The sequence below is a fragment of the Xenopus laevis genome, chromosome 2S (assembly GCF_017654675.1).
Source record: "Xenopus laevis strain J_2021 chromosome 2S, Xenopus_laevis_v10.1, whole genome shotgun sequence".
NCBI lineage: Eukaryota > Metazoa > Chordata > Amphibia > Anura > Pipidae > Xenopus > Xenopus laevis.
The window spans coordinates 168,280,815-168,307,302 of NC_054374.1; the positions used below are offsets into that span (position 1 = coordinate 168,280,815).

The 26,488-nt window shown below is 43.8% G+C and overlaps 1 long non-coding RNA gene across 1 annotated transcript; it reads right to left on the reverse strand.

The window, feature by feature from the left end:
• Positions 1–1,242: 1,242 nt before the first annotated feature.
• LOC121400733 lies at positions 1,243–6,206 on the reverse strand. The gene is made up of 2 exons (XR_005965946.1): positions 6,117–6,206; positions 1,243–2,153 (listed from the first exon to the last, which is right to left on the reverse strand). It is a non-coding gene; the product is annotated as an uncharacterized LOC121400733 (long non-coding RNA).
• Positions 6,207–26,488: the final 20,282 nt, after the last annotated feature.

Here is a 26,488-nt window from a genome sequence, read left to right on the forward strand (position 1 = left end):
AGTCTCCCCCCCAGGGAAGGATCTTAATAATCACAGAGAATAAATCACCCCCGACACTAACACTTTACTTAAAGTTCAGCAACATCAATAGTGGCCAATTAGAGACGGACACTGATCTCTCCCTTCCGGCCAAATGAATGATCATCTCCCGTGCGAGACCCCCATTTGCACTCAGAGCCCCCCAGTGATACAATTATACAGGGGGTGTCAGGCTGAATTGGGAATTAGGACAAATGATATGGAAGTGGTTTAAAGGGCAACAAATCCTAGTGGTTATTAGGGGGTGACTATTAGGGAAACCATTGAGTTTGGAATTGAATCTCAACCTTCACTGCGGTTGGAAATTGGTGATTCTTTTATGACATTTAGTAGGGATGGAATTTGGGCCAATGAGAATCCAGATTTGGCTCAATCTATGACATGAGGGACGTCCCACCCGGGGCCCCACAGAGCCAGTGGCTACAGGGACAGGGCACCTGGGGGCCAACATGGCTTCTCTACTCTATGGAGATAAGGGACGGGGGCACCTGCTCAGCAGAGATTTTAGCCTTAGTTATAGGGCCCGGGGCCACAAGAGAAACTCTGCAATAAGGGCCAAACTCAAGTGTCAGGATAATGCCCCCAATGTGTTATATATAGTTCTGCTGAGTATTACTGACATCATAGTAATAAAGATTTATGGGTAAGACCAGCCTGCAATGGCTTGTGGGTAATGATACTGACATACAGGCTGGGGCCCCAAAATCTGCTGTGTCGCCCCATCAGCAAAGCGCAGGGAATGGGGGCAGATCAGGGGAGTGGGGGGCAGATCAGGATGGGGCCTCCTTCAGTGAACCTCAAATACTGGACCTTAAAGGGGGAGGAGCCTGCAGTCCAGGCCCCTACTGGAATCCTATGGCAGCTCCTCACGTTGGGCAATAAGCCATTTATTAATTGGGCAGTTGGGCAGGTGCAGGGGCTTGTGGGTAGTGAAGTCTAATCCAGAGGCAGAGGAGGGGCAGGATCCATGTCTCCGGCTGCCTTTGCTCTAATCGAATTACCCAGCAGATAATTGAATTGCTCTTGTCACAAGCTGCTCTTTCCCTGGAACCTGCTCTTTATTGTTTGTGGGGAGGAGGAGATTTATTTGCTCTGATACTGGGGCCCCGTGTGGTTTGTACAAGGGCCCTCACTGCTGGACACAACAATCTGGAGTGTGAGCTTCATGGACAAATAGGTACCAGGCTCAGGGAACACACACAGTTATACAGATATAGATTTATACTTATCAGCATCACACTGTCCAGTCTGTACCCCTCTTGTGCGACTACAACTCCCAACATCCCCTGCAACAAGCAGCTCCATTGTGACTCCTGGAATGTTCTGTTTGGGTAAATGTGGAAACTGAATCCAGAACTCCCAGCAGGATGAGTTGCAATTGGCCAAGGTCATTTCTGATCTAAACCAATGGGAGTAAATCCAGCTTCCAAATGCAGAGGGGGGCACAAAGCCAGGAAACAAGTCGGGGAGAGAGCAAATTAAATACAAAAAAGTCGGGAATACAAGTCGGGGTACCAGGACTGAGAGAGGTCAGGGGACTGAACTCTGGCATTTAAACCTAAGCTGGTTGCTAAGGTGACAAACCATAGCCAGCCAATAAAAAGGCTAGCATCCCATTCTGCCTGCTGATTGGTTGTGCACCCTTGCCCAGGAGCAGTAAGGAAAGTTCTCTGTTATTTTCTGGGAAGTCCAGTTCGACATTAACATTAAGGAGATCAGTATCAGTCTCTATACTGGTCAGTCGTTGGCTGGGCCGGGATATAAAGCTGTAAGTCACTTCACTGGCCACCAAGTCCACATTTATTTCTGCCCTTGATTTGCCGCACTGTGTTGGGAGAGAAGCCCTAATAGAGTTATGATGCCCCCCAGTGTTCAGAAGGAGAAGGACTTCTGGCAGGAGGGGCTCCTGGATGTCCAGGTTCTGGCCCTTGTCCCCCTGTCCCACTAACTCCAGCCGTAGCCCAGTCCCTTTACTCTCTTGTCCTTCTCTGTTCCCTTCCTTGTCCTTCATCAGACTCCTCTCTGACTCCTCCTCCAGGATCCTTAGTGTCAGCCTCATGGCAGGGGGTCCTGTTCATATGCAACTGCCACTTGCTTCACCCCCACCTCTCCACCTGCAGCAGATAGATAGAGAGAAAGTCAGTCAGGTTATGGGATTCCCTACCAAGAGAGGGGGAATGAGTGATTCATTGGTGGGGAGGAAAGGAGATTTCACCATCAGCATAGGAAGGGGTTCTTTACTGTAAGGACAGTCAGGTTATGGGATTCCCTACCAAGAGAGGGTAATGAGTGATTCATTGGTGGGGAGGAAAGGAGATCTCACCATCAGTATAGGAAGGGGTTCTTTACTGTAAGGGCAGTCAGGTTATGGGATTCCCTACCAAGAGAGGGGAATGAGTGATTCATTGGTGGGGAGGAAAGGAGATCTCACCATCAGCATAGGAAGGGGTTCTTTACTCTAAGGACAGTCAGGTTATGGGATTCCCTACCAAGAGAGGGGGGGAATGAGTGATTCATTGGTGGGGAGGAAAGGAGATTTCACCATCAGTATAGGAAGGGGTTCTTTACTGCAAGAGCATTTAGGAAATGAATATTATATGTTTGATGGAATGGGCCCATAGTGAATGTTGTAACCGTGTCCAGTAAATCAGTCACTTCCCGGTCCCACACCACATCCCACATAATAATCAGTGTCCCAGTGTGTGTGTGTCTGTGTGTGTGTGTGTCTGTCTGTGTGTGTCTGTCTGTATGTGTATCTGTGTGTCTGGCAGTTCACGCTCTACAGGCAGAGTCACTGAGTATCAGACAGGGGCAGATGTTCCTGGGCAACAGGGGGAACTGCTGGTGCCAAAACCCAACCCCCAGGGCCAAGGAGCCATTCATCTACTTAATGTTTATAGTTGGTGATGCGTCTGCTGTGTTGCTATGGACACTGGCCCCAGCAACAACTGAACTGAATGAACAGAGAGATAGGAAATTGTAGCAGCTGGAGGGACGCAGGCTGGGGCCCCAATCAGTCTAGTCTGCTGTATTGGCAAGAAAGTGACAGAGGATCATGGGTAATATCACCCCAAACACACTGAATAGGAGCCCACAGTACCTGCCCCTGTACCTGGGGGCCACAAACAGCCGACACCCCTCGTGTCTTCTCTTATCACTGGGCTCTAATTATATCAGGGGCCACTCTGGACTCCTCAGAGCCAATCCCAGGGGAGATGACATCACTAGCCAGATGCCTCCAAACCTAATTAGCCCTCAGCTCAGGGCAGGTCTGGATTTACTCAGTGGGAATTATGGGAACAATCCACTTGCACTGGGAATGCACTGCCTCCTGCTCAGCCTGAGATATAAGGGCAATAACCAGCTCCTATATTTGCCCCCTCTGATGTCACAGCCTGATATATACCCTCCTGCCCAATCCCAATCAGTCACTCACACACATCCCAACATTCTGATTGGCTAAACTGCCTCCCCACCCCACAGGCAGCAAGTTAATTAGATACTGGGGACGGAAACAGCATGGGAAGAGTATTATGGGAAGAGTATTATAGGAAGAGTATTATGGGAAGAGTATTATAGGGAGAGTATTATGGGAAGAGTATTATAGGGAGAGTATTATGGGAAGAGAATTATAGGGAGAGTATTATGGGAAAAGTATTATAGGGAGAGTATTATGGGAAGAGAATAATAGGGAGAGTATTATGGGAAGAGTATTACGGAAGAGTATTATAGGGAGAGTATTATGGGAAGAGTATTATAGGGAGAGTATTATGGGAAGAGTATTATAGGGAGAGTATTATGGGAAGAGTATTATAGGGAGAGTATTATGGGAAGAGTATTATGGGAAGAGTGTTACGGAAAGAGTATTACAGAGAGAGTATTATGGGAAGAGTATTACAGGGAGAGTATTATGGGAAGAGTTTTATAGGGAGAGTATTATGGGAAGAGTATTATAGGGAGAGTATTATGGGAAGAGTATTATAGGGAGAGTATTATGGGAAGAGTATTATAGGCAGAGTATTATGGGAAGAGTTTTATAGGGAGAGTATTATGGGAAGAGTATTATAGGGAGAGTATTATAGGAAGAGTATTATAGGGAGAGTATTATGGGAAGAGTATTATAGGGAGAGTATTATGGGAAGAGTATTACGTAAAGAGTATTATGGGAACAGTATTATGGGAACAGTATTATTGGGAGAGTATTATGGGAAGAGTATTATAGGGAGAGTATTTTGGGAAGAGTATTATAGGGAGAGTATTATGGGAAGAGTATTATAGGGAGAGTATTTTGGGAAGAGTATTATAGGGAGAGTATTATGGGAAGAGTATTATGGGAAGAGTGTTACGGAAAGAGTATTACAGGGAGAGTATAATGGGAAGAGTATTACAGGGAGAGTATTATGGGAAGAGTATTATAGGGAGAGTATTATAGGGAGAGTATTATGGGAAGAGTATTATAGGGAGAGTATTATGGGAAGAGTATTATAGGGAGAGTATTATGGGAAGAGTATTACGGAAAGAGTATTAAGGGAACAGTATTATGGGAACAGTATTATTGGGAGAGTATTATGGGAAGAGTATTATAGGGAGAGTATTTTGGGAAGAGTATTATAGGGAGAGTATTATGGGAAGAGTATTATAGGGAGAGTATTTTGGGAAGAGTATTATAGGGAGAGTATTATGGGAAGAGTATTATAGGCAGAGTATTTTGGGAAGAGTATTATAGGGAGAGTATTATGGGAAGAGTATTATGGGAAGAGTGTTACGGAAAGAGTATTACAGGGAGAGTATAATGGGAAGAGTATTACAGGGAGAGTATTATGGGAAGAGTATTATAGGGAGAGTATTATAGGGAGAGTATTATGGGAAGAGTATTATAGGGAGAGTATTATGGGAAGAGTATTATAGGGAGAGTATTATGGGAAGAGTATTACGGAAAGAGTATTAAGGGAACAGTATTATGGGAACAGTATTATTGGGAGAGTATTATGGGAAGAGTTTTATAGGCAGAGTATTTTGGGAAGAGTATTATAGGGAGAGTATTATGGGAAGAGTATTATGGGAAGAGTGTTACGGAAAGAGTATTACAGGGAGAGTATAATGGGAAGAGTATTACAGGGAGAGTATTATGGGAAGAGTATTATAGGGAGAGTATTATGGGAAGAGTATTATAGGGAGAGTATTATGGGAAGAGTATTATAGGGAGAGTATTATTGGAAGAGTATTATAGGGAGAGTATTATGGGAAGAGTATTATAGGCAGAGTATTATGGGAAGAGTATTATAGGGAGAGTATTATAGGAAGAGTATTATAGGGAGAGTATTATGGGAAGAGTATTATAGGGAGAGTATTATGGGAAGAGTATTATAGGGAGAGTATTATGGGAAGAGTATTACGTAAAGAGTATTATGGGAACAGTATTATGGGAACAGTATTATTGGGAGAGTATTATGGGAAGAGTTTTATAGGGAGAGTATTTTGGGAATAGTATTATAGGGAGAGTATTATGGGAAGAGTATTATAGGGAGAGTATTATGGGATGGGTATTACGGGATGAATATTATGGGATGGGTAGTGCTCCCATGCACTATAATTAATAGTCGCTGGCCCTGGGCTAATAGGCTAATAAGTGCCCCATAGGACACAAATATCCACCTTAGACTCAGAGGTTCTGGTCTGTAAATGAAAATAAATGTTGGTGCCGGTTGCACAAGGCAAATCAATTGGTGCCTATGAAATGCCCATTAATTGGCTGCTCTGCCCGGTCCATTTAGCAGGGAGATCTCCCTCAGGAAACTGAATTAATTGCAGATACAGAGATTCTTGTACCAAATCAGATTTAGGCCTTTGGGTCACATGAGCTCTGGGATCCGTCCAGAACCCCCGGCACAAACACAGCGGCCAATGAGCTGACACTTACTGGAGCCAATGGCTCCAACACATACAGTGTGCCCCAGTGCCAGCTCTGTGTAATATGCTTCTTACTGGTACTGACCCGCTCACCTACTAGTCCTGCATGTAAAGGCTAATACTCACCCACTAGTAGTGATATCAAGGAGTAAGAGTTTTGTCCGTACCTTTAATATGGGTCCCATGACATTTTCTTTGAATTGCTTGAAAATAGTGATCTTCTTACTCGTCTGTATCGTCTTCTGCAAGAGAGAAACACAGTACTATAGGTCTGTGAGTCAGTACTGTACTTACTGTATTCACTGTACTCCATGTACTCACTGTATTACTTTACTTACTGTATTACTGTACTTACTGTATTCACTGTACTTACTGCACTCACTGTATTACTGTACTTATTGTACATACTATACTCTATGTACTCAATGTACTTACTGTATTACTGTACTTACTATACTCTATGTACTCCATGTACTTTCTGTACTTACTATATGTACTCAATGTACTTACTGTATTTACTGCACATACTATACTCTATGTACTCAATGTACTTACTGTATTACTGTACTTACTATACTCTATGTACTCAATGTACTTACTGTTTTACTGTATGTAGCGCACCCGTAGGTGTAGCTTTTGCTGTGTATTAAGGCTGTGTGAGACCAGGCTGCTTGTAGTGTGCCCTGGACCCCCAGTGTACCCGTGCAACTCCCTGCAAAACTCCGGTACCTGGAGTAGATCAATGCAGCAGGATATTCAGCCAGACAGTTTCTTTGCAGTAAACTATAACTTGTTTATTAACAGAGAACAGGGGCAAGGTTGTAGTTCACAAGCACTTCGATGTTCACAGTAATCATAGAGTAGCTTAAAACAGTAGTATTCCCTCCAGGGAGGCAAGGTGCAGCAGACGGGCTAATATTCAATATATATCAAAGTTACAGCAACAATAGACTTGGGGAATAGTTATGACTCTCACTGGGTACTATCCCTCTGGTGAAGCACTAAGGCTTGGGTTTCTCAGCCTGAGGTCTTGTATCTTGGCACCAGACTTGGTCCTCACCTCACCCACTGTATTCAGCCTGGGGTCTTGGGTCTTGGTATCCTATCTGGTCCTCAACTCACCCACTGTAGTCCCTGCACTAGTGGTTCAAATACCACGGGGTCCTAACCCCACTATTTCTCCTCGTTGGAGCCACATCTGCTCACTAGCTACCCTGGGCTAACTTTCACTCCTAGAGCGACTATTACTGTATTACTATCACTATCTTACACTTTACTAACTTTCCCGGCAGACCTGGACCTGTAGTACCTCACACTGAGGCAAAGTCCCAGGACAGACCCAGACCGCATGGTGCTAAACCCTTTTATATTGACAAACAGTGCCATCTAGTGGACAAACTCCATGAACTAATTTGGACCCAGCAAGGGACATAGCTGTCTAGGTTAACTAAAGGACCCTTCGGTGTCCTTTTACCGAGGGGAAATGCCTGAGATAAATACACCCAAATCTCAGGGTCTCTACATGCATACTTACTGTACTTACTATACTCTATGTACTCCATGTACTTACTGTATTACTGTACTTACTGTACTTACTATACTCTATGTACTCAATGTACCTACCGCACTCACTGTACTCCATGTACTCACTGTATTACTTTACTCACTGTATTACTGTACTCGCTGTATTACTGTACTCGCTGTACTTGCTGTAGCTCATAGCAATGTGGCCCCCGGGGCCTGTACTGGCGGATACAATAGACACATTCAACAACTGGAAACATTTAAGTTTAGGATTTGGGTGACTAAGGGTTAATCCAAAGTGAGTCTTTCCTAAAATAAGGTGAGGGGGGCTGTGAAGCTGCAGGGAGTTGTGGCAGTGGATAAATCTGATAGAGGAGGCGGGTCCCCAGGCGGGGGGGGTGACAGATTGGGAGGCGCAGGAAGGAATATTTTGTGGGGGCCGGGGGGAGCGGCGTTTATTGTTCTGTCGAGTAGAAATTGATTTCACATTTGTCGCTGTGAGATGATTTATACACACCCCCTGATTTTATTAATCCTGGGATTTTATTTCCCCTCCAGCGACACCGAACCTCTGGGAAGTAAATGTCTCCTCTAAAATTGCCCCAAATGTACAAACAGGAGATTCACCTTTTTACCATCAGGTATTTATTACATCATATCCCCCCATCTCACTATACTGCCCCCTGTAACTATTACATCATATCCCCCCCATCTCACTATACTGCCCCCTGTACTTATTACATCATATCCCCCCATCTCACTATACTGCCCCCTGTAACTATTACATCATATCCCCCCATCTCACTATACTGCCCCCTGTACTTATTACATCATATCCCCCCATCTCACTATACTGCCCCCTGTAACTATTACATCATGTCCCCCCATCTCACTATACTGCCCCCTGTAACTATTACATCATATCCCCCCATCTCACTATACTGCCCCCTGTAACTATTACATCATGTCCCCCCATCTCACTATACTGCCCCTGTAACTATTACATCATATCCCCCCTCTCACTATACTGCCCCCTGTAACTATTACATCATCACAACTCCCAGCAAGTTGAATTTAAGTTGAAATGTCCTCATATAATTCAGTGTATATAGTGCGGGGGAGGGGTGTCAGTGTATGTAATGATGTCATACTGTTTGTGTGACATCAGCAGCAGGTGAGTAAGTGATGTCACTGAAAGTCTTATGACTAAATCATTAACTTTAGGTCCCAGTGTCCCCCCCCCAAACCCCTCCAGGTGAGATGAGGGGGTGCACTAGATGATACCTGGGGAGAGCTGCCCCCCAACACCCAGGACATACGGGGGAGATATAAATGAATTATCAGTAAATAAACACAATGTGCCATTACAGGGGCTATAAGTGGATCAGTAGCCAGAGCCCGGGGGCTAATGACATTATCTTGGGACCCACAGTCCTTCCTGGATCTGCACTCAGCGCTGCCATGGAGATGAGAGGGAGACGGACGCTGAGCCGAGGGTGGGGGTCCCAGCGAGACACTTGTGCAGATCTGGGGTGTCAGGGCTACGGAAAGAAGGGGGTTTCCCTTATTGTACTGGGGGGGGCATGGGAACTAGGGGTCTGCTTTCACTAGAAGGTTAGTAAGTGCAACTACTCAATGTACTAGTGCAACTACTCTATGTGTTATTGCAACTACTCTATGAGTTAGTGCAACTACTCTATGTATAGAAACAATACAATTTCCCCTTTATCTAATGATTCCCAAGAGAAGGGGATCCCTATTCCTTCCCACAGTTCATGGGGGGCCCATAGTGGTACCGACTCAATTCCATGGTAATTTCTGAGGCCGCAGTTTTGGGGTATTTGCCCAGAGTTTTGACTCGGGGCCACTGCGCTTCTGTGGGGTTGCCATGTTATAACAGTTTTTGTTGCCATGGTTACCACATTATAATCAGTTTTTAGACTCTCCTTTTAATTGCAGTTTGTGTGAGAGATTCAAGGACACTTCAGGTGCCCCATGTGGCTCTAAAATAAGTGCCGTGCAGCTAACTGTCAGCCTTGTGCTGCTAACTGGCACTTAGTGTAACAAGCCCTGCCCCATTGTAGCCTCTTTTCTCATTGTGACCTCATGTCCTTTCCATGGAGGTGTTTCTGTTATTCTGCCTCAGCTTTGCAGGATTTCATGTTACTGAGCACTGGTTTATTTTGGGGACAGACAAAGCTACAGATGTACATGGGAGGGGGGGCGAGTGCTGGCGGATCCTATTGAGCAGATAAATTCTCTGTATTGTTTTATACAAATCAATAGTTCTGCAGTTATCAGACCTTGTGCTGCTGAAATTGCTTTCCTCCACATTGTGAGGGGAATTACTGCTCCTTTATCAACTCTATTTATTTGAGAGAGAGGAAATGTGCCACAGAGACACCACGTTGGCCTACTGGCCCTATGGGCCACTCAGCTCCTCTGTGTTTCCAGATCCACTGCCATTACAGGCAGATCCCCAATCACTTCTCTTTTTACTGGTGCCACAAAGCAGCCTCATATACTACAATGATTTCCTGTTACTCGTGTGACTGTCTCTACTTCCTCTGCATGGGGGAGTGTATTTCCTACTACTCATGTGACTCCACTTCCTCTGCATGGGGGGAGTGTATTTCCTGCTACTCGTGTGACTGTCTCTACTTCCTTTGCATGGGGGAGTGTATTTCCTGGTACTTGTGTGAATGAACAGCCAGAAAAAGATACAAAGTTTCTAATTTAATTGGCTTTTGGCAGAGAGCCCAGAACAGCCACAGCAGCAGATAAGATACTTTTGTAACAATTTCGAGATAAGCAAATAAGTAATTGTAAACAATATAAGATAATAGGTCCCTTGGGAAACATTAGACTCACAGCTTAAAGGGCAATTCACCTTCATTAGCAAAACTGTAATAACTGGAAAAAAACACAGAAATGTGATCAAACTTTCATAACCTGCCACATTTTGTAAACTGAACATTGTAATATATAGTATTACATTGTATATATAGTGATCATATCCCCTTATATATTTATATATAGTGATCATATCCCCCTTATATATTTATATATAGTGATCATATCCCCTTATATATTTATATATAGTGATCATATCCCTTATATATTTATATATAGTGATCATATCCCCTTATATATTTATATATAGTGATCATATCCCCTTATATATTTATATATAGTGATCATATCCCCTTATATATTTATATATAGTGATCATATCCCCTTATATATTTATATATAGTGATCATATCCCCTTATATATTTATATATAGTGATCATATCCCCTTATATATTTATATATAGTGATCATATCCCCGTTATTATTGTTATAATAGAGACTCATTATTCAGGAGCCAGTGAGGAGTCCGGGAGCTGCACTAATGTCCATATAATGTTTGATAAATGGAGGCAGCGAGTGGAGTCTCAGCTGGAGAGAAGGTCACTCATTGGGGAAATATATTTGTGTCGCTTCTATTGGAAAACGTTATCCTGTGACAGCCCCACGTTACTCAAATCTTATTAACTCTCTCCTCTCAGCCATTTGTCTGCGGCTTTTTTTCCTGCTCGGAACCTGTGAGTCGCCGGGAGTCCATCCAATCCTCGTATTCCTCGTGTTTTTAGCTGCGCTCCCCTGCGCTCTGTTTTCTTCCGTTCAGCCGCAGACGCGCTGAATTATTGTCAATGGGGCTGTACAATGGGGCTGTACTCACGCAGACGCATGTAAGCTCCGAACGCAGGCTGGGACGCAGCATGTTGCATTTTACCTGTGTTTGGCGCTTACATGCGTCTGCGTGAGTACAGCCCCATTGTACAGTCCCATTGACAATAATTCAGCGCGTCTACTCCTGCGGCTGAACGGAAGAAAACAGAACGCAGGGGAGCGCAGCTAAAAACACTCGTGAGTAACGGCCCTAATAAACCACAGAATCACCCACAAAATGAGACAGCGCCCCCTACAGACCTTTATACAATCAATGAACCCTCCTTCCCTGATGATGAAACCTCCTCTCCTCCTGTGACAGTGAATGGGCCTCTCTCACTATTGGATTCACTCAGCACAGGGGTCCAGGGGCAATATAAATATGGGAAATGAGATATAGAGATAAATATATAAATATTTAGGGCTGATATTGGGGGGAACTCCTGTTATTATAGGGGTCCCAGGGGCTCCGGAGTCATTAGTAATAAAAGTGGGAAGCTGGGGGGCCGTGAGCCACTTGTACCCCCACTTCCCCGACTTTGCCGCGTGTGAGGGGTCGGGGAAATTAAACTTCTATCGATTCTTTTTGTGGCGCAGCAGTAAATTTAATGGCAGACGATTAAAGTGATATAACGACTTGCCCAGAGACTTCTTATTGCTCCATTAACCCTTCCCTGCACACACACACTTAATGACATTAACCCTTCCCTGCACACACACTTAGTGACATTAACCCTTCCCTGCACACACACTTAGTGACATTAACCCTTCCCTGCACACACACTTAGTGACATTAACCCTTCCCTGCACACACACACTTAGTGACATTAACCCTTCTGTGTCTCACCACTCCCACAGTGCAGCGCAGAGGAGAACAGATATGGGGAAGCCCCCTAAGGGCTCCACAGATTTCTAGAATATGCTCATATTTGTATTCCCTTACCTCCCAGTACATGGAAAATCTGCACGGGCCCCAGGGCCCCAGAGTAGGTAAAAGCAATGAATTGTTAGGTGTTTCTGTGCTGCGCCTGTACATAAATAAAGGCACTAACGTAGGGTTAATATACCATGGGCTTCACTATGAAATGATCCCGGCTGTGCCTGTGGCACAGAACTGGTTAAAGTGCTTCTTGCTGGTGACACTTCCGCTGACCAATGCCCCCAGGACAGGTCAAAAGGGTTAATGATCCGGAGAGCAAAGCCCTCACCCCCCCCACCTCTGCCTGTGTCCCAGGCTTACAGATAAGGAGGAGTTCATTATAAGGAGACTAGTTATGTGATTCATTCATGAAAGTACTTGCAGTGTCACAGCAGTATTATTATATATTATTGTCTCTAGAGCAGCAGAGCTTACAATCTAAGGTCACCCATTAGGGTCAGTTTGAACCTAAAGCCAAAGATAATTATTAAACAGACAGAGAGTAGATTCCGCATTAACCATTTTATTGCCAGTCACCTCCCTGGCACAGCATGTTCCAGTCAATGTTACTGGCAGGTAAAGGGTTAAGCAATTGGCTACAGACTAATGATCATTAGATCAATTTTAACCATTTGCTGCAGTTCAGCCCCTCACTAGTTCTGTGCCCCCCCGGGGCTTAATAATAATATTAATAATAATAATAATAATAATAACAATAATAATAACAATAATAATAACAATGACAATAATAATAATATTCACAAAATTAATAATAATGAGTCTTGGCACTAGCAGAGCTTTAACCTCACAGCACCTAAACTGCACCCTCTCCTGTCCAGAACCAAATTCTACTCCTGTCACATCTGGGTCAGCGCAGGACACCCCTTCATTTGGGCCCATGAGACTGAACAGCCAATCAAGGACAATCACACGGAGCGTTCCATTAATATTCATGGGGGAGCACGAGAAAAGAAAAGGAGATGCTAACGGCCCAGCCAATTGAAGGATTGTTTTGTAGATCAGGAAATTAATTAACCCTCGTTACCTCATTAACTATTAGACCAGAGGGACCCGAACGTAAGGAGAATTAAAGGGGAACTGAGCATCTCTTTTCCACTTTCCATTTCATTCATAGTTTAAAGGGCAACTATACCTCCCCCCAAATTAATATTGTACAATGAAGATGTGACGCCCAACAACTTCCCAATATCCATTCATTCCTCATTCTCACTGGGTTTATAGTTCTGTGTAACTGTCATTGTGTCTGTCCCTTTCTCTGCACTGCTGCTTCTGACTCCTGATACAACTTCCCAATATCCATTCATTCCTCATTCTCACTGGGTTTATAGTTCTGTGTAACTGTCATTGTGTCTGTCCCTTTCTCTGCACTGCTGCTTCTGACTCCTGATACAACTTCCCAATATCCATTCATTCCTCATTCTCACTGGGTTTATAGTTCTGTGTAACTGTCATTGTGTCTGTCCCTTTCTCTTCTCTGCACTGCTGCTTCTGACTCCTGATACAACTTCCCAATATCCATTCATTCCTCATTCTCACTGGGTTTATAGTTCTGTGTAACTGTCATTGTGTCTGTCCCTTTCTCTGCACTGCTGCTTCTGACTCCTGATACAACTTCCCAATATCCATTCATTCCTCATTCTCACTGGGTTTATAGTTCTGTGTAACTGTCATTGTGTCTGTCCCTTTCTCTGCACTGCTGCCTCTGACTCCTGATACAACTTCCCAATATCCATTCATTCCTCATTCTCACTGGGTTTATAGTTCTGTGTAACTGTCATTGTGTCTGTCCCTTTCTCTTCTCTGCACTGCTGCCTCTGACTCCTGATACAACTTCCCAATATCCATTCATTCCTCATTCTCACTGGTTTTATGGTTCTGTGTAACTGTCATTGTGTCTGTCCCTTTCTCTGCACTGCTGCTTCTGACTCCTGATACAACTTCCCAATATCCATTCATTCCTCATTCTCACTGGGTTTATAGTTCTGTGTAACTGTCATTGTGTCTGTCCCTTTCTCTTCTCTGCACTGCTGCCTCTGACTCCTGATACAACTTCCCAATATCCATTCATTCCTCATTCTCACTGGGTTTATAGTTCTGTGTAACTGTCATTGTGTCTGTCTCTTCTCTGCACTGCTGCCTCTGACTCCTGATACAACTTCCCAATATCCATTCATTCCTCATTCTCACTGGGTTTATAGTTCTGTGTAACTGTCATTGTGTCTGTCCCTTTCTCTTCTCTGCACTGCTGCCTCCGACTCCTGATACAACTTCCCAATATCCATTCATTCCTCATTCTCACTGGGTTTATAGTTCTGTGTAACTGTCATTGTGTCTGTCCCTTTCTCTTCTCTGCACTGCTGCTTCTGACTCCTGATACAACTTCCCAATATCCATTCATTCCTCATTCTCACTGGGTTTATAGTTCTGTGTAACTGTCATTGTGTCTGTCCCTTTCTCTTCTCTGCACTGCTGCTTCTGACTCCTGATACAACTTCCCAATATCCATTCATTCCTCATTCTCACTGGGTTTATAGTTCTGTGTAACTGTCATTGTGTCTGTCCCATTCTCTTCTCTGCACTGCTGCCTCTGACTCCTGATACAACTTCCCAATATCCATTCATTCCTCATTCTCACTGGGTTTATAGTTCTGTGTAACTGTCATTGTGTCTGTCCCTTTCTCTGCACTGCTGCTTCTGACTCCTGATACAACTTCCCAATATCCATTCATTCCTCATTCTCACTGGGTTTATAGTTCTGTGTAACTGTCATTGTGTCTGTCCCTTTCTCTTCTCTGCACTGCTGCTTCTGACTCCTGATACAACTTCCCAATATCCATTCATTCCTCATTCTCACTGGGTTTATAGTTCTGTGTAACTGTCATTGTGTCTGTCCCTTTCTCTTCTCTGCACTGCTGCTTCTGACTCCTGATACAACTTCCCAATATCCATTCATTCCTCATTCTCACTGGGTTTATAGTTTAGCAGGAAAGCTCTGGGCTCTCAGTTACAGCTGTTGTTGAACTACAAGTCCCACGTTGGCTGAGTGAGAGGTGAAGTCCTGGGGTGTCAGTGGGGGTATCAGTGGGGGTGTGAGTGGGGGCACAGCTGCAGTGACGCAGGAGGGGAGGTAACAGGAATAACAGGGGGTCCATGCGCTGATTAAATACAAATGAGGGGAACTGATAAATTATAAAGAGTTTTTTTTGGGGGGGGCAGGTGACCCATTTATAGGAATAAGGAGACAATTAGGGGGGTTGTGTTTAAAGGGCCGGTGCATTAGTGGGAGGGGCGTGTGAGCAGACATGGGGGGAACCTCATTTGGGCTCAGTCATCCCTTTAATGTGAGACCCCCGGGGGCAAGCGCAACCCCTTGTCACAGTGTCGCCTCCCAGGGGGGCAGTAATAAAACTGGTGAATTAGTAATAGAGGAGCCCCCCCCCAGACATGATCCAGGACCTGACCCCCCACCCAATTCCTCTTTTTCCCGGGAAGGGGCAGAAACTGTAACGACAACTCCCAGCACCTGCTGAACTGCAACTCCCTGCAGCCTCATGTCCCTGGCTCAATACAGGGTGGGGCTCCCCATTAATGTGCCTGTGGGGGCCTGTGTCGGGGGAAGTTGTTAGTAATATGGGGGGCACACAAAGGCGGGGGCTGAGTACTTGCACTTGGGGGGTACAGACAATTGTATCAGAAAGTTGACTTGGGGGCTGACACTCACTTTCTCTGCTTGTGAAATTCTCAGGGACTGATGTCAGTGAAGTAACTTGTGTTTTATAGGGAGTCCCCCCCCAGGAGTTTCTCTGCTGCTCTTCAGTGGGGGCCCCTTACTCTCCCCTCCCAGTGACCTCATTAAACAGAGGAGTAAACGTGTTGTATCTGCAATTACAGAACTGATCACTCAAATGGGGTGTCTACATTTTGGGGCCCCTGTATGCCACGTGCTTGGGTAAACCTTTACATATTGGCCATCAAACTGTTCAGGGGACCCCAGGCTTTCATATTTGGGGTGTTTTACATTGATCACTAAAGATGTATGGGAGATATGATGCTGTAGAGTGGAAGCTTTGAAGTCATTTTTTTTTAAAAATCACCAATTTCTATAAAACATTTTTGATTCACCAGAATCTGCTCTTATTTTTGAAGCTCAGGTTGTCCTGAAAAAAAACCCAATTGATTGTTTTATTGGTTAAACTAAAAGACCCCCAGGAAAGGCCCTTAAAGTGAAAGAGTAGACGATGTCTAAAAACTGCTTGGCACTAGATCTTCTCATTTAGGACAAATCGGGTGGCAGGGAAAGGGTTAATGCCCATCTCCCCCACATCAGGGGGGTCCAGCCCAGTTGGTGTCGGGAATTGGGATCCACGTTGTGTGTCAGGAGCCTGCGAGTAACAAACACAATCTTTCCCACTGGAACCCCCAAACACCCCCAAATACCATCCCGGCTTCACTCACCTGTAACTCCCAACTTCCTTCCAGAGCATGCTGGGAGTTGTCTGATATATTAAGGGGGTGCGTCACATTTAAGGTAACTTTTAGTAGGTTATAGAACTGCCAATTCTAATCAACTTTTCAATTGGTCTTCATTATTTATTTATTTTATAGTTTTTGAATTATTGACCTTCTTCTTCTTCTGACTCTTTCCAGTTTGCACATGGGGGTCGCTGACCCCATGTAAAAAACAAATGCTCTGTAAGGCTACAAATGTATTGTTATTGTTACTATTTTATTACTCATCTTTCTATTCAGTCTCAACCTATAAATTCATAAATATGAATTTAAAGGTAAAAAAACCTTTAATGGCAGAATAAAAGGGAAAAGGTTGACCTTGATGGGTGGGGGTCTCTTTGCTCCAGGCCCCCCAGGGCAGGGACAGGAGTTGTTCTCATCTCCAGCAGACAATCCCCCGGGGGCATCTGACCTCTCACGTTAAAGTCTCCTGTGTTAATGGGGGTGTTAATGGGGGGAGGGTAAGGGCCCCAGGGGTATCCTGAGATCTGACCTGGGCTGCCACTTCCCCAGCACCACGATTAACCCTTTCACTGTTGCACAGACTCAGCATGACTATTTTTAGTGCAATTCAGCCACTTTCTGTAAAAGGGATTAATGTCTCATTACAACATGTGCAGGGAGTTGCAGGGAGTTGAATCTGCATATTTGTCTTTTCCACTCACGCAGCTTTATTGGCTTCTGGTGCCACTGGCTCTAGTGTAATAGAGACCTTAGATTGTAAGCTCACTGGGGCAGGGACTGATGGGAATGTGATAGGGACCTTAGATTGTAAGCTCACTGGGACAGGGACTGATGGGAATGTGATAGGGACATTAGATTGTAAGCTCACTGGGGCAGGGACTGATGAGAATGTGATAGGGACCTTAGATTGTAAGCTCACTGGGACAGGGACTGATGGGAATGTGATAGGGGAATTGGAGTGTAAACTCACTGGGGCAGGGACTGATGGGAATGTGATAGGGACCTTAGATTGTAAGCTCACTGGGACAGGGACTGATGGGAATGTGATAGGGGAATTGGAGTGTAAGCTCACTAGGGCAGGGACTGATGGGAATGTGATAGGGACCTTAGATTGTAAAATCACTGGGACAGGGACTGATGGGAATGTGATAGGGACCTTAGATTGCAAGCTCACTGGGGCAGGGACTGATGGGAATGTGATAGGGGCCTTTGATTGTAAACTCACTGGGACAGGGACTGATGGGAATGTGATAGGGACCTTAGATTGTAAGCTCACTGGGGCAGAGAATGATGGGAATGGTGTATAATCTCTATACAGGGCTGTGGAATAAGTTGTCACTATATAAATAAAGGATAAGAATAATATTCACACCAGCGGGAGCTGCCATGTAGGAAAAGAGAGTGTAAGTGAGTAATGGGGCTCCTCCCTCTCCCCAGACTGTGGGATTATTTATGTCAGTGGGAGGAGCCATATGTGCTCTGATGAGTGAAACTTTTGCCTTTAATGAAGCCTGTGAGTAAAATAATAAAGGGCACATTATTACTGGGCAGACTCACAGCTGTGGCACCTACAGATTATATCTGCCCCTCACCCCTCACACTGGGGCAAACACCAGCCAATCAGTAGTGAGTTTAAACACATGGGCACTAGAGAAACCAGCGCCCGGTCCGTAAATCGTATGAATTGAGGATTTGTATGATCAGATCTTTGCGTCTATGACCAGCTTTAGACTTGTTGCTCCGGTTGTAACAATGGACCAACAGAGCCGCTGTCCCCTCCCTCGTCTCCCTCACGTCACTCTGGCGCCACCCGCAGGTGTCTTGTTGGTACTGCAGTGCCACTCCTCCATTCCCCAACATGTGACTTGTTGTCTCCCAGCGCCATCTGGTGTCCCTCTGTGATAGGGACCTTAGATTGTAACCTCACTGGGGCAGGGGCTGATGGGAATGTGATAGGGACCTTAGATTGTAACCTCACTGGGGCAGGGGCTGATGGGAATGTGATAGGGACCTTAGATTGTAACCTCACTGGGGCAGGGGCTGATGGGAATGTGATAGGGAACTTAGATTGTAAGCTCACTGGGACAGGGACTGATGGGAATGTGATAGGGACATTAGATTGTAAGATCACTGGGGCAGGGACTGATGGGAATGTGATAGGGACCTTAGATTGTAAGCTCACTGGGACAGGGACTGATGGGAATGTGATAGGGACCTTAGATTGTAAGATCACTGGGGCAGGGACTGATGGGAATGTGATAGGGACCTTAGATTGTAAGCTCACTGGGACAGGGGCTGATGGGAATGTGATAGGGACCTTAGATTGTAAGCTCACTGGGACAGGGACTGATGGGAATGTGAAAGGGACCTTAGATTGTAAGATCACTGGGACAGGGACTGATGTGAATGTGATAGGGACATTAGATTTTAAGCTCACTGGGGCAGGGACTGATGGGAATATGAGGTCATTAGATTGTAAGCTCACTGGGACAGGGACTGATGGGAATGTGATAGGGACCTTAGATTGTAACCTCACTGGGGCAGGGGCTGATGGGAATGTGATAGGGAACTTAGATTGTAAGCTCACTGGGACAGGGACTGATGGGAATGAGAAAGGGACCTTAGATTGTAAGATCACTGGGACAGGGACTGATGTGAATGTGATAGGGACATTAGATTTTAAGCTCACTGGGGCAGGGACTGATGGGAATATGAGAAGGTCATTAGATTGTAAGCTCACTGGGGCAGGGACTGATGGGAATGTGATAGGGACCTTAGATTGTAAGATCACTGGGGCAGGGGCTGATGGGAATGTGACAAGTTCATTAGATTGTAAGCTCACTGGGGCAGGGACTGATGGGAATGTGATAGGGACCTTAGATTGTAAGCTCACTGGGACAGGGACTGATGGGAATGTGATAGGGACCTTAGATTGTAAGATCACTGGGGCAGGGGCTGATGGGAATGTGACAAGTTCATTAGATTGTAAGCTCACTGGGGCAGGGACTGATGGGAATGTGATAGGGACCTTAGATTGTAAGCTCACTGGGGCAGGGACTGATGGGAATGTGATAGGGACCTTAGATTGTAAGCTCACTGGGGCAGGGACTGATGGGAATGTGATATGGACCTTAGATTGTAAGCTCACTGGGGCAGGGACTGATGGGAATGTGATAGGGACCTTAGATTGTAAGCTCACTGGGGCAGGGACTGATGGGAATGTGATAGGGACCTTAGATTGTAAGCTCACTGGGGCAGGGACTGATGGGAATGTGATAGGGACATTAGATTGTAAGATCACTGGGACAGGGACTGATGTGAATGTGATAGGGACATTAGATTTTAAGCTCACTGGGGCAGGGACTGATGGGAATATGAGAAGGTCATTAGATTGTAAGCTCACTGGGGCAGGGACTGATGGGAATGTGATAGGGACCTTAGATTGTAAGATCACTGGGGCAGGGGCTGATGGGAATGTGACAAGTTCATTAGATTGTAAGCTCACTGGGGCAGGGACTGATGGGAATGTGATAGGGACCTTAGATTGTAAGCTCACTGGGGCAGGGACTGATGGGAATGTGATAGGGACCTTAGATTGTAAGCTCACTGGGGCAGGGACTGATGGGAATGTGATATGGACCTTAGATTGTAAGCTCACTGGGGCAGGGACTGATGGGAATGTGATAGGGACCTTAGATTGTAAGCTCACTGGGACAGGGACTGATGGGAATGTGATAGGGACCTTAGATTGTAAGCTCACTGGGGCAGGGACTGATGGGAATGTGATAGGGACCTTAGATTGTAAGCTCACTGGGACAGGAACTGATGGGAATGTGATAGGGACCTTATATAGTAAGCTCACTGGGGGAGGGAGTGATGGGAATGTGATAGGGACATTAGATTGTAAGCTCACTGGGGCAGGGACTGATGGGAATGTGATAGGGACCTTAGATTGTAAGCTCACTGGGGCAGGGGCTGATGGGAATGTGATAGGGACCTTAGATTGTAAACTCACTGGGACAGGGACTGATGGGAATGTGATATGGACATTAGATTGTAAGCTCACTGGGGCAGGGACTGATGGGAATGTGATAGGGACCTTAGATTGTAAGCTCACTGGGGCAGGGACTGATGGGAATGTGATAGGGACCTTAGATTGTAAGCTCACTGGGGCAGGGACTGATGGGAATGTGATAGGGACATTAGATTGTAAGCTCACTGGGGCAGGGACTGATGGGAATGTGATATGGACATTGTCTCCCAGCGCCATCTGGTGTCCGTGAGGCGCAACTGCAACACTGGCAGCTCCCTGACTGGTTTTCTTCGCTGTAACTAAGCTCCGCCCCGAGCGACTGCGCTTATTCTGCAATATAACGGCCACTAATGATGACGTAGTCTGACGCCGCTGCCCAGTGACTGTCACGTCGGAGCTTAAAGGGGAATGAACATGAAATGAATTGTCACATTGTTATTAAAGTTCATAAATATAAAGTGTTAACAATTCAGGCTGTTTTTTATAAATGTTTCAGTTGTTACAGTTGTACAATATATTCTCGTGTCTTCCTTTAAGTGTTTATTTATTTGTACTTATTATCCCTCTGCCCCCTGAGTGTCCTACTCATTCGCTCTTCTGCCTCAGGGAGCTCTACAATAACACAAATACACACACATTACTGTACTTACTCTCACTATATATTATATAACATACTTCCCCTTTAAAGTCTGCCACTACAAATCCCACAATGCCTCATGCTCTACATATAGTTTTCCTGTTCCTTCGCATGGCAGTGAGAACCAATGGGATTCATCCCTGTCACCTGATATAATTAACAAGCAATTAATAAATTAGACTCCCCACCCCCACACTTCCCTCTCATTGGCTGTCACATGGAGTTCACCCAAACTGTCAGTAGGGTCTCTGTACCTGCTGAAGCTCCCGCTACTTTATTACCTGTGTGAGGGTCTGAGGAGGAGGAGGAGGGTCAGTGAGTCTCAGTCAGTCACAAAAGCTTTGGGTTTAAATAAAATAAGTGATGTTTGTAATCAGCCAACACCCCCCTGAATATCTCAATGGAACTGCCAGTGACCGTTATGTGCCAATAAATCCTTCCACAATTCAATTACTAATCCAGGATAATCTGAGATACAATGTAAATTACACACACCGGACAAACAGGAGGACGATCAGCAGTTACTTTCTCTCTTGTCCCTGATCCCCAGAACTAACAATCTGTTTATTATACAAATTGCTCACCTGAACTTCATCCACTGCCATTTGCAACATCTGCATTTAACCAGCGCTGCCATCAAGTAGTCATTCAGTTTATGGATATTATTTATAGCGATATTATTAATAGCGATATTATTTATAGGGATATTATTTATAGGGATTTTATTAATAGGGATATTATTAATAGGGATATTATTTATAGGGATATTAATGATAGGGATATTAATGATAGGGATATTAATGATAGGGATATTATTTATAGGGATATTATTTATAGGGATTTTATTAATAGGGATTTTATTTATAGGGATATTATTGATACGGATATTATTTATAGGGATATTAATGATAGCAATATTATTTATAAGGATATTATTTATAGGGATTTTATTAATAGGGATATTATTTATAGGGATATTATTGATACGGATATTATTTATAGGGATATTATTAATAGGGATATTATTTATAGGGATATTATTTATAGGGATATTAATGATAGCAATATTATTTATAGGGATTTTATTAATAGGGATATTATTTATAGGGATTTTATTAATAGGGATATTATTTATAGCGATATTATTAATAGGGATATTATTTATAGGGATATTATTAATATGGATATTATTTATAGGGATATTAATGATAGGAATATTAATGATAGGGATATTATTAATAGGGATATTATTTATAGGGATATTATTAATAGGGTTTTTATTTATAAGGATATTATTAATAGTACTTATCTGTTATCTACTGTGTATCCTGTGCTTGAATGGCTGCCCCCATGGCTACACAGCAGCTTGTTTATATAAACTATAGTAGTACTTATCTGTTATCTACTGTGTATCCTGTGCTTGAATGGCTGCCCCCATGGCTACACAGCAGCTCGTTTATATAAACTATAGTAGTACTTATCTGTTATCTACTGTGTATCCTGTGCTTTAATGGCTGCCCCCATGGCTACACAGCAGCTTGTTTATATAAACTATAGTAGTACTTATCTGTTATCTACTGTGTATCCTGTGCTTGAATGGCTGCCCCCATGGCTACACAGCAGCTCGTTTATATAAACTATAGTAGTACTTATCTGTTATCTACTGTGTATCCTGTGCTTGAATGGCTGTCCCCATGGCTACACAGCAGCTTGTTTATATAAACTATAGTAGTACTTATCTGTTATCTACTGTGTATCCTGTGCTTGAATGGCTGCCCCCATGGCTACACAGCAGCTTGTTTATATAAACTATAGTAGTACTTATCTGTTATCTACTGTGTATCCTGTGCTTGAATGGCTGCCCCCATGGCTACACAGCAGCTCGTTTATATAAACTATAGTAGTACTTATCTGTTATCTACTGTGTATCCTGTGCTTGAATGGCTGCCCCCATGGCTACACAGCAGCTTGTTTATATAAACTATAGTAGTACTTATCTGTTATCTACTGTGTATCCTGTGCTTGAATGGCTGCCCCCATGGCTACACAGCAGCTTGTTTATATAAACTATAGTAGTACTTATCTGTTATCTACTGTGTATCCTGTGCTTGAATGGCTGCCCCCATGGCTTCACAGTAGCTTGTTTATATAAACTATAGTAGTACTTATCTGTTATCTACTGTGTATCCTGTGCTTGAATGGCTGCCCCCATGGCTACACAGCAGCTTGTTTATATAAACTATAGTAGTACTTATCTGTTATCTACTGTGTATCCTGTGCTTGAATGGCTGCCCCCATGGCTACACAGCGGCTTGTTTATATAAACTATAGTAGTACTTATCTGTTATCTACTGTGTATCCTGTGCTTGAATGGCTGCCCCCATGGCTACACAGCAGCTTGTTTATATAACCTATAGTAGAGATATAGTAGAGACACAGTTGTATCAGTGCAGGACAACACTAGTAATTCTGCTCATGGTGTGAGGGCAAGTGAATGAGCCGGTGATACAGGAGTCTCCAGGTCTGGACTGGCAATCTGTGAGTTCTGCCAAATGCCCCACGGGCTGCTGTAAGTTGCCACACACACACTCACTCACTATTTATTGGGCTGCTGGACCTCTGAGTAACTAAAGTGCCAGGGAATATTGTGATTCTCAGTTCAGACTTGGAGTCTCTGATGAGCAACACTGGGACAGATGCAGAACTTCTCTATTTCTGTGGATGTGAGTTTGTTCTGCCACTAGAGGTCAGTGTGAGTCTGTCCACATGTTTCAGTGTAGCCCCGTGTCCCCTCATTCTAGATCAGTGACCCCCAACCAGTAGCTCGTGAGTAACAAGTTGCTCCCAGTTTCCATAAAGCAGGAGATTATTATTGAATTCCAGGCTTGGAGCAAGTTTTAGTTGTATAAAAACCAGTTGTACTGCCAAACAGAGTCTCAATGTAACTGTCAGTCCATATAAGAATATATTTCATGCTAATGTTGCTCCCCAAATCCCTTTACTTCTCAATGTTACTCACGGCATCTAAATAGTTGCAACCACTGGCAATATATATATATTTATACACACATGTATATAATAATAATAATTAGTTTTTCCACTTTATCCACTAATATTCAATGTGAGACTTAAGCAACACTAACAACAATGATGAATGAAGCCCTACATTCCCCCCAATGAGAAGTTCTTTGCTGAATGGAGTGAGTCAGTGAGAGAAGTAGAAGGGAAATCGCTTAATTAGTACAAACCCCTAATTCCAATAATTACCCCCCCCCATCAATTCCATGAGCAGATCTGGGCCCCGTTCCCAATGGCTGAAGCACAAGGTGAAGAAACATTGGGGGATTTTACAAAGAGACAAACAGTTTGGGAAATAATCTCCAGCCCTCCCTCTCATACAGAATAGGAAAATGGATTGGGGGGGGGTTTATTTGTAAAGGGCAGAATTTAAAAGAAAAAACAAAGTTCCATTTCCCGGCCCCCAACTGCAATAAAAGGGCAAATTCACCCACAAAGGACCCACATTACTGATCCCTCGTCCCATGTGTTTCCAGTAAGAAATTATACTGAATAAACGACCCCCGAGTCTGACTCCCCCAAGTCACACTAAATGGGCACAAGAGCTTTCAATTAGAAACAAGGAGCCTGTCATAGAACAGGGAACGAGGAAAGAATAAATGGAAACGTATTTGGCCAAACGCTGGTTTCACTTGAAACACAAAGGGGGGAATTCACAAAAGACAAGATAAAAGTGATAATAAACTGCAGTAAAATACTTTCTCCTTATTCACAGAAATCCGCCTAAATTCCAACTCAACAGACACTTTTCATATTTTAGTGAAATAAATTCAGTTTACTGACACTTTGATACATTTGTCTTCCAAACGACATAAAAATGGCGCAAAAACAACATTTTCTCCCAAAAAAAAAAATGGAGTAAGAAAAATGGAGTAAACCTCAGTATAAATCTTCCCCAATTGTCAGATCAATTCTAACTAGTGATGGGCGAATTTCTCCTGTTTAGTTTTGCCGAAAAATTCACTAATTTCCAACAAAATTCGTGAAATGGCAAAAAAAAAATCACAGGAAAATCGTGAAATCACAAGTGAAATTCAAACGTTTTCATGAAAAATCGGAAGTTCACGCCCACGTCCAAGATGACTATGGCGTTAAAGTCAATGGTCGTCCAAATACTGTTGACGTGCACCGATTTTGATGTGGGCAACCTTTTGGACGCTCGTCAAAATATTTTTGATGCAGATGAAATTTCGCTGGCAAATTTTCACTGGAGATTCGCAAATTTATTCGCCGGTGAAATGCACCGCATATTTGTGCCAGGAGAATTTATTCACCCATCAGTAATTCTAATAATTTCCTCTGCTTTGGTTTAGCCAATGTTCATTTCACACCTCTTGTAGGGAATTATTATGACATTAAAGGGATACTGTCATTAATCAGTTAATAGTGTTGCTCCAGCAGAATTCTGCACTGAAATCCATTTCTCAAAAGAGCAAACAGATTTTTTTATATTCAATTTTGAAATCTGACATGGGGCTAGACATTTTGTCAATTTCCCAGCTGCCCCTGTCATGTGACTTGTGCTCTGATAAACTTCAGTCACTCTTTACTGCTGTACTGTAAGTTGGACTGATATCACCCCCTCCCTTCCCCCCCAGCAGCCTAACAACAGAACAATGGGAAGGTAACCAGATAGCAGCTCCCTAACACAAGATAACAGCTGCCTGGTAGATCTAAGAACAACACTCAATAGTAAAATCCAGGTCCAACTGAGACACATTCAGTTACATTGAGTAGGAGAAACAGCAGCCTGCCAGAAAGCATTTCTCTCCTAAAGTGCAGGCACAAGTCACATGACCAGGGGCAGCTGGGAAATTGACAATATGTCTAGCCCCATGTCAGATTTCAAAATTGAATATAAAAAAAATCTGTTTGCTCTTTTGAGAAATGGATTTCAGTGCAGAATTCTGCTGGAGCAGCACTATTAACTGATGTGTTTTGAAAAAAAACATGTTTTCCCATGACAGTATTCCTTTAATAGGGATTAATAGGGATCAGCATTTTATAGTCAGGGCACACATTTGTGTCTAACTCTATAGGTGTAAAATCCTCATTAACAAAAGAAGTAAAACACTGATTAAACAAAAAAAGTGTATTTCATACATTTTATATGTAAAACATTTTTAACTCATACGTGTT